This window comes from Pseudomyrmex gracilis, unplaced genomic scaffold, assembly GCF_002006095.1.
Source record: "Pseudomyrmex gracilis isolate BER0280 unplaced genomic scaffold, ASM200609v1 scaffold_200, whole genome shotgun sequence".
Taxonomy (NCBI): Eukaryota; Metazoa; Arthropoda; class Insecta; order Hymenoptera; family Formicidae; genus Pseudomyrmex; species Pseudomyrmex gracilis.
In genome coordinates this window covers 101422-113538 of record NW_018020784.1, presented here as the reverse complement: position 1 = coordinate 113538, position 12117 = coordinate 101422, and positions in this window count along the sequence as shown.

The following is a 12117-nucleotide window of genomic DNA, read 5'->3' as shown; positions in this document are numbered from 1 at the left end:
CGAACGCAAATGCACGGTGTTGCCCCTTGGCGCGCACTTTGAACTCTACAGAATCTGTTCTCCCACGTTCTATAATTGTACGAGAGATTTCGCTTCGAAATTAACTTACAGACGGTCTATATTTCGCAGCGGACAGGATACGGCCATTATGGCGCTGTAATTCGAATCTCATTCCTCCGCATTTTCAATTCAAGAATGATATCGCACGAATTCGACGTGTAAAATATGCAAGAGAGATTAGTGGGGAACCGCGTTTAAGATACAATAAATATTCGTCTATCAACTCAATTTCGCGATGTTCCATCATACACACGTACGTGATTTTGCAAACTCTCGGATCGAGCAGTCAAATATTCGCTATGTCAAAGTTCTTCCGGATAATCGCGTATTTTGCGAATAAATCAACGTTTAAGGTGAAAAGAGTTTTATGTTTGTATAACACGCTATTTGATCGTTAAATACGAGATCGGGGTTTTCTCGTTTAATCAAGCGTAATTTTTCTAGAGTGACAAAAGAAAAAAAGCAAAATAATTAACTCGCGATCGTCAAGTTGTTTTCTGTCTCATTACGTTCTTAATCACATTCTTAAGTACATAGTGCTTTCTAGGTGTATAACAAGGCGAAGGTTTTATATAGTATTTCCTACATTAATTACGTCAGTTGTTTTAACTTTCTCGAGACAAGTTAATTATTGGCTCGATCACGTTTCTCCAAGTAATCTGAGAAAGCCCGCCTGCAGCTATGCTCAAGTTTATATTTCCGACCTTATTCACATTCACTTTTAATATACTAGAACGTATATTGTGCTTTATACAGTATTTTATAACCTTTTATATAAATATATACAATTGCCAATATACTTTTCATTGCCGCGCATAATCAAATTACTTCCTAAACTATTTTCTTAACGCAATATTACATAAACGCGTGTGTACGCGCGTAACTATCGATCGTTTCATGTTTAAATTAGCTAATAACCTGATAATCGGCGTATGCACTTTAGACGTTTAGTAGCAACGGCCATTAACGTAAAACCGATGGCTGCTCATCATTAGTGTTAGACCGCTATGAACTACGAGAGGAAAACCGCAATCAATGCTACTAAACAAAGCAATATCGAACCGACTGTTTCCTAACGAATGTACACATCGGTCTGGAGAGCAATACGTTTTTTTTACGTGATAATCGGAACGAAGAAAACAGAGAGTTTTCAATAGAAATATCTTATTGAAATCATTGCGATTCCGGAGCAACAATTTCGACTGAAGAAATTTCGACATCAAAATACAAAAAAAAAAAAAAATAATAATAATAATAAAATATATAAAAAACTGATTTTCTTTCATATTTTCACACAAACGTTCTATTTCATAATTGTCCAAACAAACATTTATAAAAATAAATAAATAAAGATTAATCTTCTCACTCACTCGCGTTTTACACAATTATCGGACGAATATCTGCACGCATGGCAAGTGCTAGATCTAACAGCAGGCTTTGAAGCTTCGCGCTCCCGATACGTATTCCTATTAACCCGCATCGCCTGCATCCCCATAATTCCATTTGGTCAGGAACATCCACTCAGGGAAATTTCGGACACGGTCTCGGATGTTTCCTGCGGCTGATTGGATAGTCATGACGCACATATCACCCCCCGCGATACGAAGCTATTGATCACCTTTTAAGCGCGCAAAGAGAATTTCCTTTTACTTATTACCACGCTACTTCTCCCAGAACATTCACATTTCTTACAATTTTTCTCACGTAATATAATTTTATAATAATTTTGCTTCGCTTTTGACGAGACATTTTTTTTTTTTTTTAGAGATGTGATCTAATTAAAAAGTTTGTTTTTTTTTTTTATTTTTTTATTTTCGCAGTTTTGTCGTAAAGAATTGAGAAACAGTTATTGCGAGTTTGATTTTGACCGTTTTTTCCGATTTCCATTTTTGAATCGTGCTTGTGTACGCGTGCAGATGACCGTGGAGAACTAAAAATAAGTTTATTGTCGAAGAGCTTTCAAAAAGAAGAACTCGAATAGGGTCGGGCGGATAATAAAAGGGAATAGTCCGAAAGTTGGATATCGAAGGTCGATGTGCGGCCACCCATCCAGATCTCGATGTTCGAGCTATTAGGTACGTCGAGAACGCAAAGCAACCAATGCGAACTACTTGTTTAATCGGATAGAACATGAATAGCCGGTGGATTAAATTTCCTCATCTTGGATATTATCTTTGACTGGCTCGGACCGAGGATCTTCCTTTTGCCATTCTCCGTACAATAGCAATAACGTAACGCTAAATCTATTGAACCAAACGCATTAATCGGCATGTCTCGGTATATACGTTATATTACAAAACGGAGTAGTATTAAATATCGACGATCAAAAGATCAGTTGGAAGCCGGTGATAGACTTGTTAATTAGATATTCAATATGTAATTGCGCTACATTTTTCAAATGTTGTTTAAGATGACCAGAAAAACTGACGCGTAAAATTATATTGTTAACGTTCTCCGAGTTACAGTTTTACATAAAAACATATTTTTTTTTTTCGTGTCATTTACTTGTATTATAATATGTTCAAAGTGTATTATAAAAGCATAAGATAAATTTATACTTTTTTCTTTTTCTTTTTTTTTTTTTTTTTTTTTACGTGAATTTGATGGCTAGAATACAGATACGATTGCGTTCCAAAATACATTAATAAACTTTTCCGTTTCTTCGAGGAATGTTCTCCGGATACCGAAACTAATCCTAACTTTAATGTACCGGTAAATTGAGTGAGAAACAAAGTCGGACGAGTAAATGTGATTCAACGTCGACGATATGTGAAGCGGGTATAAGTTTAACTACATGTATGTAACTCTATATATATGTGTAACGCGAAACATTGAGAAATGTTTCAGTCCGAGTACTGAAATCAAAACGACCATATGTACAAACGAAGTGAGAAAGTTTGTTCTCCCAACTATATCGCAGATTTTCGCAGCAACAGACGTCTCAGTTTACAACGACACTTTTGAAGCGCAATCAGAAGATTGCTGAATAAAAATTCGAATACGTATGTAACTGAAGAATACTGCAAAGAGATGTATCGCGGAAGAATTGTTTTGCATAAATGCGCAAACAAATTTTACCGCAATGTTAAAAATTAACAAGAACACATTATGCGGGCTACATCGAGTACGCGTGGAATAGTTTACACTATTAATACACAACATAATATATAATAATATATAATAATAATAATAATAATAATAATAATAATAATAATAATAACCCCCAAATTATGCGCGATTGCTAATTGCAATTACAGAAGAAAGCTTCATTAATTTATTACAAAATTTGACGCATTCCGTCGATATATCTGCAGAAGGATATTTAATTAAATCGGCAATTAACTACTTAAAGCTTTGTTTACACCGCACTACATGACATGATTGATGAAATATGAAATAATTATCTCAACGCGCGCATTGCAACGTTCAAAAATCATTGTTCGTCGATTAATAATCCTGTGTCAATTATGGATAATAATTAATCGCATTTTCGCGAAGAAAACGAATGTGCGGTAATTGAGCAATAAATGAGTATGACTACACTGGCGGAACTGTACAATCACATTCGAGTGCTGCTCGACTGCTATCTTCTCTCTGAATGCGCCTATTGAATCTGATTGCTGTATATACTCCGGTAAATCCATTAAATAAATTCAATCTCGCCGCGCGACCTTAATACACGTAATATAAGCGTCTTGTGGCGTTCTATAAGAGAATCTTGTGTAAACATTGTCGTGCGGTGTAAACATTCTTAATGATATCGGGAGAACAGAAAGGATAATAAACCCGAAACGATAATGCCGAAGAGCTTAACGTAAATTGGATCAAAAAATCCGATGAAACTAAATTAGCAACTGACCTCTCTCGGAAGTTACGACCCTCCTCATCGTCCTCTTCTTCTATGTCATGCAGCCGCGGGCTAAGCCGGTGCTGAGTACCTCCCTCTTTGCCGCAATCTTCTTCTTCGCCCGGCCTGAGCTCGCACTCTTTCTCCTCGTCGTCCTCGAAATCGTCGTCCAGATCCTCGTCGAGGTCGCTGAGAGGTGCGCGCTCCTTAATCTCTACGCAGACGCGTTTCACTGTTTTGCTCTGTTGCTGATAATGCTGCTGTTCCTGCTGCTGGCCTTTTTGTTCCTCGTACTGCTGGTTTTTCTGTTGCTGCTGTTGGTGCTGCTGATACTGCTCCTGATGCTTAAGCAAGGCGGAACCTTTTTTGGTCTCGGGGGTGGTCCCCGAGACAGCAACACCACCCCCACCCCCGCCGCCGCCGGCGCACGGCAGGCAGCAAGACCACGCGCCCCCCACCTCGGCACCCTAGCACACTCAATGTCAAAACATCCAGGGAAGTCGGCAGCAACTTGCAGACTGTTCCGTTCCAGGTCGCCTGGCAGTCCGCAATACTGATCTGGAGGGGTTTGCCAACCCCAGGCGCGTGTGTGAGTTGTCGAATATATCGAGTATATCGTACTACACACGATGACCCGTTGTTATTTTCTTTGTTGACGTTCTCTAACTGATTGCAATCGTCGCTCGACGGAATATAGTTTCTACATAAGTACGGTTGTGAGAGTGTCCTTCGTTTCTCCGACTAAGACCAACTGGATGTTGTTGGGAATCTCTAGTGCGCTTCTCTGTCGGCTAAAGTGCTCCGCTCAAGTTCTTAGCTTCTGTAAAAGCGTGAGAGACGACGAGCGGTCGTCTCGTATAACTCGGACTGTTGATTTAATTTTCCCGTGAAATTCAGTCGCTCGTTTGTCTTGTGTTTAAACTCGACGGCGTAACGTTTTTCGAGTCGCGCGATACTTTCTTTCTTCGTAGTTTTTTCATTGCGCGTTGTGCAAATTTTCGCATTTTTTCATTTTCATTTTTCATTTGCACAAACTTTTTGAACTTTTCGCTACGGTATATACAAATTTAGACACGCAAAAGATTGTCCTTGCAAGGCTCCCGTTTTTTTGTTACAAGCGGATTAGCAATGTATTTGCCTGAGGGGAGTGGGGGGAGGAAAAGGGAGTAAAAGCTTTTCCTGCTTACTTCGCTCATATGGTTGTAAGATATGTTTCCGTCAAATACATATACATTCAATACTTATGCAATGTAAACTATTCCGAAGACTCAGACGTAATATATATATGTGTAATATATATACATATATATATTTTTTTTTTCTACATCTTTCTTTCTCTAATCACAGTAAGAATATAAGTAAAGAAACGTACGTTCTTCTCTCATCAACGAACATTTCCAAATTTGTCAATATTTAGAACTTCAGTTAGTTTTTTTGTTTATTTTCAGTTTTTTTTCTTTCTATTCTTTTAATTAACAAGTCGCTGGAACATTGTCTCCTACATCTGATGATGTAAGTTTGCATGATGAAAATTACGTGTCGGAGCCGAATATCGAACCAGCAAAGTTTTCATCGTGATACAATTTAACACGGCGTTACATTAAAGTCAAGCAATTCGTATTCAGAGACCACGCTTGCCATTATTCTTAGGTCTTCTCATACACAGATTTATCTTGTGGATACCATAAATTTCCCATATTTTTTATCTCTAGTAAAGGCAGAATATAAAGAATCCGTCCATTGCTGAAAAAAATTTCTATTTGGTTTTCATCAAGATGTTCAAGTTCTGTTTTCTCATATTTCGGCGCATTACCGAAATAGAGAATCGCGTTGTCAAAAGTGTTGTATTTCTTAAATATCTCGTTTGTCAACGCTCCAGTTCTTAAATTTTGTTTTTACTTTCGTTAATTCTTTTGTAGAGACTCCACTGTTGTACATCGTCCCGTACCGAGTTACATAGACGACCGGCGAAACGATTAGTAGCACGTTACCCTTTGTCTCAACGTTTCCTTTGACGCTGCGTCATCTTCCGTGTCACTTTGTCCTCTTGCCCACATGATTAAATCTATCTGTAGCTTCTGTGTCTCTTCCTCTGTCCTGAAATAAGGAAAACTTGAACATTGCCGTGAGCTACCGGTCGGCAACTTTGTGCTTTTGTCTCAGAAAGCGGTTAATGGAAAATGTCTGTTCCTTAAATCTTTGAATTTGCGTCGCATATCTCCCGAAAGCTCTCTCATATTCTCGTAATATTTTTAATTCATACGATGTGTTTTATTTGCTTGCGAAGTCTTGCTCCCGCTATTGTCTCCCTCATTACTTCGCTTACTTCACGGTTATTGTGTCGTCGGCTCTATTTATTAAACATTAACTACAAGAGAAAGCTTTATAAGAATCTCCGTTAAATTTTCCCGAGTACCTTAAGATAATAACGTACAACATCTCTTCCCTTGTGCGTTATTCTTCACGAGAAAAACTCGAAGCGCTGTAACGTGCTGTTCTCGCGAACGAGTTTTCGCGTCTCTTCATTTTATTTTTCCACTTTTGTCATTTCTTATTCGATTATCCTCGACCCACACACAGTAGCCAAGTGTAACGAGGTAAACTAAGCATGCAAAGTTTCTCGACTCTCAGACAGAGAGTCCTGCTTGTTTCTCCCTTAATTTGTTTTGTGGTTTCTCGGACACTCCGGAACACGCGGCCAGGAAAACTCTAAGACAGGAAAGCTCGCAAACGAAGCTAAGATATATTTGCGTACTTTCCTTTGCAGTTTACGATTCGCTGTGGGTAACGCTCGCTGTTTGTTTAACTTTTCTCATCGTTACAGCCTCTTCCAAGTTTTGGAGAATTATTATTGTTTGTATTACATTATATATTTATTATATATATTATATATATACAATAAATATATACATATATATATATAATAAATTTTATATTATTCTCGTTTTGAGAATTGCACTCTTCTTGATCGCGTTCCTTTCTTATCTGCGTTTGTCATGTTTATAAAACGAGATTGTGTTACGATTTTACGCAATTTTATACGAAACTTCTTTGATTATAATCCGTATTTCCTCACGTGGTATATAATTAAATAGAACAGTTGAATTAAGATTATATGTTTTTAGTCCGACTTCTTCATTATGACGCTGCAGTTTCACAGCAATTGAGTTTCGGCTAAGTCGTGTTAAATTATTCTTATCCGCAACGAACGGCCAGAAACACGCAACACCAGCATTCTGCTTTCAGTTCGTAGTCAAGGAACACGCGTGATTTTTCACAATACATAAACGTTGGATCGAACACACTTTTACGAATGGATTTTCCATTTTGGCCTCGATAATCGCGCGATAAACGCGAATAACTTTTATTGTTGCGTCGGAGTTTTTTTCTTTTTGCTGCTCAATGCTGTTATGCACGATCAGCTGACACGAATAAGTTTTTGCACTCGTTTAAGTAACCGCTTGACTCACATTTATATATACGCACATTTATCCTTGAAATTACACTTACACTGGACTACGATCCAACGTGTCGATATACAAAATTCTTGGAATTATTCGCTAATTAAGTCCAATGAGAATCACATTAATCCTCCGTAATGACGTTGAACAAGACTCTTGATGCAATGACGGAGAATGTAAATCAGAACACGAGATTGATTGTCGATTGTTGAGAGAGATGTGATTACGAGTTCCGTGGAATTATTAGACATTAGACCGATGCTCTGTAAAATTTCGTGTATGATCCACAGTGTGCTCGAAAGAAAATTTCACAACGCTCGGTTTTCAATCGAGGAGAGAGACATGTGCGAAAAATGTCGAGAAATACGAATAAAATTCATATTACAATACGCGCGCGTAAGAATATTGCAATAAATCAAGGAAGAAATATATATACACGTTATTATTTTTCGCGTTATTCTCCAGTTTGAATCTGCTGCGTACACTTAAAAGACGAATAAAATCATTACAAGTAAGAAGGTGTATCGCGCGCGTGCATTTAATCTCAATAATGATCCTTTATCACGGGGTTTCTTTCAGTCAGGAAGCGCTAGGTCGTAAATTAAATGCAAAGGTTAAGGCTGCGACTCCCCGAGAGTTATGCAAAACGAAAAGACGAACACGCAACGAATAAACTAAATCGCGTTTCTCAGATAAAAGTGAATCTATGGTTTTCCAACTGGCGTTGGAAATAAGTTCGATCTCGCCGATAAATCAATGAACGAACATGCGCGTATTTATGCGACGACGTTATTTTTAGTCGTGCTCGGTGTCACATGATATTTATATTTTATAACAACGAGAGAGAAGAGAGGGTTGTGGACCACAATAAATACGTGCGTGAGATAATCTTTATTTCGGCACCACTACACACGCGGAAACAATCATAGTACACACTTCTTTTTTATTCACACGCGACAAAAATTCTCTGACGATCTCTAAAAGTCTACAACTATACTCATCGCGCGTTCATATGTTATATTGTACTTCTGTTAAAGATTATCAAGATGTGACACAATTTCTACGAAAAATAAATGTTAAAAAAGTGTCAAAGTGACATTGTCTTGTTTAATTTACATGAAGCTCGGACTCTATACGCGTGAAATCAGCGAGATCGATCGCTTCAATACGTTTTAACGTCGCAGTATGTCCGACAGTTAGAAATTTTAGCACAAGAAATGATTGATAAGTATTTGAAATGACGCATAGCGAATATCACATTTACTGTAGAAATACTTACTTTATTGTAGAATTTCTACATAAATATGATAAATATTTCTACTGTAAAAATATATTGATTTACTGTAAAAATATTTCTGTGATTTATTTTTGTCATATCTATGTTTTATTATTATTATTACTTTTATCACAGCTTATGAAAAACAGTTTTGGCACGTTCAAAATGTCGGTGGAGTTTTGTAAAAATTTTTCTAATCGAGAAAAAAATAAGCAGTAATCAGATGATTACCGTGTAATCAAGCAAGGCAGAAACATCACTCTCTCACCGCGTCGACAATTTTAATTTTTCTGCAATTTACACCAGCGTTTTTGCCACATCATCAAGTTACAAAATTGCCTAGTAAATGGAAGCGGACGTAAAACTCGCAGTCAAGAGCAAATTCAAAGTGTAATATCAGAACCTTATGTTTCATAAAATATATAATCTGATGATTGTGTACATTTTCGTATCATTGAGATATTTTCAGAATTAATAAAAAAACATGTTTAATTTTGCATTAGATGTTTCCAATTTTGTGAAGCAAAAGAAATAATTTACAAATAAATTTCAAAAATACCAATTTCAATTATACAAATTACACGATTAAATTTTGAAATTTATACACGGTATTACATACGTACGGACTGAAATGTTACATACGGAATATCATACAACAACAACAGTTGGTAACAATCAGTCGGCAAAACAAATAAATAGTAATATATTTGCGTTAATGTTTATGTAAAGAGAAGAACAAACAATCAAACATAAATCATTTCATCTCGCATAATAAACCGCAGACTACAAACGCGAGTGATTTCCGGAAACTAGATTATATACATATATGCAACATATATTTAGTTTTCATTATTTCTATATTTTTTCTTTTTGAGACTCGAAGTTTTCAACCAGGACACTGATGAACCATTATTCTCGTTGACATGAAAACGTAAAAAAAAATTTACAAATCAAACATACGATTTTTACATTTTTAATTATGATATTTGCAATTTTAACTTTTATATAATCTCTGTATATTTCTATTTATTTCTGTGGACAGAAATAAATAGAAACTTTATCAAGTTTAATAATAAATTGCGCGTGGAAATATTAAATTACAAAAATGTTTAAGAGTCGAAACGCACGCAGTTTTATAAAAAAAAAAACACCCAACATATGATAGAAAAACGATAAAAGAAATAAAACAATATACGCGAATAAATATTTTCTACCACACGTTTCTATAGCTTCCAATGCGTTACAAATGCATCTATTGTTGTCGATTATTGACGCGCAAATGCGCATGCACGGAACAGTTGCAACGATTATACTAAATTCACCTATGGAGATCATCGATCGTCAGCATCTTGAACGTTGTGCTTTGTTAACACTGCACGCGATGCAAGATCACTAATTGAAAACTGCAAAATTAAATTTATTCTTATGTGTATATTTTATATTTCTTTTATTGTTGTTTATAAGACAAAAACTGTATAAAACTGTTAAAACAAAATTGGAAATATTTTCTGAAAACTAAGAATAATAATTTAAAAATTAATTACAACCGTAACGGAAACACGGATGAAATAAAATATGTTATTCGACAGTTTGCGAGAAGTAATAAAATCCTAAGGTAATTCAAAACGATTAATTGTGCGACCTATTCATAAAAAAAAAAATGTTCAATACCTAATGAGTAACGATATACATAGAGCGGAGATGAGAGAGATGACACGTAATATTGGGACGTACTATATGCATGGCGGGATACGTTATCAACGCTTATGAATAGATTCAGGTAAATCAATATGCGGATTATTAATAGTATGCGCGTATGCGGTAACAAAAGTGCCGATATTGCGAATATTTATAAGTCGACCTTTCAGACTTAATCAGATTAATTTTTCAAATATTTGTATTTCTTGTTACGCATAATGTGTAATATCGTTCGAATATTTAGCTTTAATCCCTCTTTTTGAGCGTATATGTTTTTGTTTTTGTTATTAATATAGCATTAATGAGATTTGAAAATTCGAAATATTCGACAATTGTTACAATATAGATTTCGAAAATTACATAAGACTGAACAATTAATAAAGAATCTTTTACATAAGACTGATATTGTCAACTAAGTATCAATCGAGTACAATCGCCACGCTATTGTGATGTTAAACTTGATCGCAAAAAAAAAAAAAAGTAACACGTTATACTTGCGTAAAAGCGGAAATTGAATTTTAACTTTCTTGTTTATCCTTATAGTATAATATCGGAGCGATTTAAAACGACGGAAACTGTGTTGCGTGACGATTGTTTCTATCGAGGATACGTGCGCTGCATCAACAAGTATCTATAAGTCTACAAGTTATCCTCCTTGTTTTCTTGTTCTCTCGGACTTTAAATTGACATTTATCCGTCGTCAACCGATAACGTTTTCCAAGTGCACGCGGTTATATGACACATTTGTATCATTTTATTGAATTTCACAGTGACAACAAAACACAAGAAACGCGACAGACCGCGTACCGGATCTTGCAAATTTCATTAAAACTTAAATGCGGACACCGTGTCCGGTTTATCAATAGGTAAAGTTCGAGACAACTCTCATCGCTGCTGTTGCTCCAACTTTGTTTTCTTGTACAGTTTGAAATACATGCAATTCTTATGCAAATGACTTTTTATTTTATATCAAAATAAGTGAATTGGTAAATGTCATGCTTCGCACCTCAGAGGATAAAAACAATCTATTTTCTCGCTTGTGTTCTCAAAAATTTAACAATTTTGGGTCACGAAAGAACGAGATTACATAAGCGATATATTTCCGTCTACAGCGGCACGCGAACCAACGCAGAATTCTTTTTTGAAGATTTTTAAAGAGAGAAAAATAAATGTACTAATATATAATCTCTTCTTGGATTTTCTCCGGAACGGAAGTCTGCGCAACAAAGAACGCGCGCGTTTTACGACAACAGGTGCTCGTGAAGTATCCGGGTTTCTGCTCATCTTTTCACATCCTTGAAACAGACTTGACACGATCAGACGGCCACGATCAAAACGCAAACACGTGTGTGTGTGTTTCACTCGCGATTGTTTCATTTGTAACCTGTCGATATTGTTACGCGTCCCGCGTGTGGCAATATATATAAAAATACAAGTAAATAATAGTCATGTTCTGGTGAGGAGAGATGAAAAGTTGATTGAATTTATCGTTTTGCAAACTGTCGCGAGCAAACTCGCGAACACATCAATTGCGAGACTGCGCGATGACACGTTAATCCATACCTACTGTATTCATTAATAATTATATCGCGCGTTAAAAATAGATGGATTAATATAATTAATATCTTCTCGCTCGCGGTTCTCTCGAACAAATGGATTACACGCGATAATCCTAATATAAAATTTATAAACTCGCGCACACACACAGAGGCTTTTGCACCGTGAATGCAAATACCTACGTAGCGAGACATCTATTATACCTGCGTATGTTACTG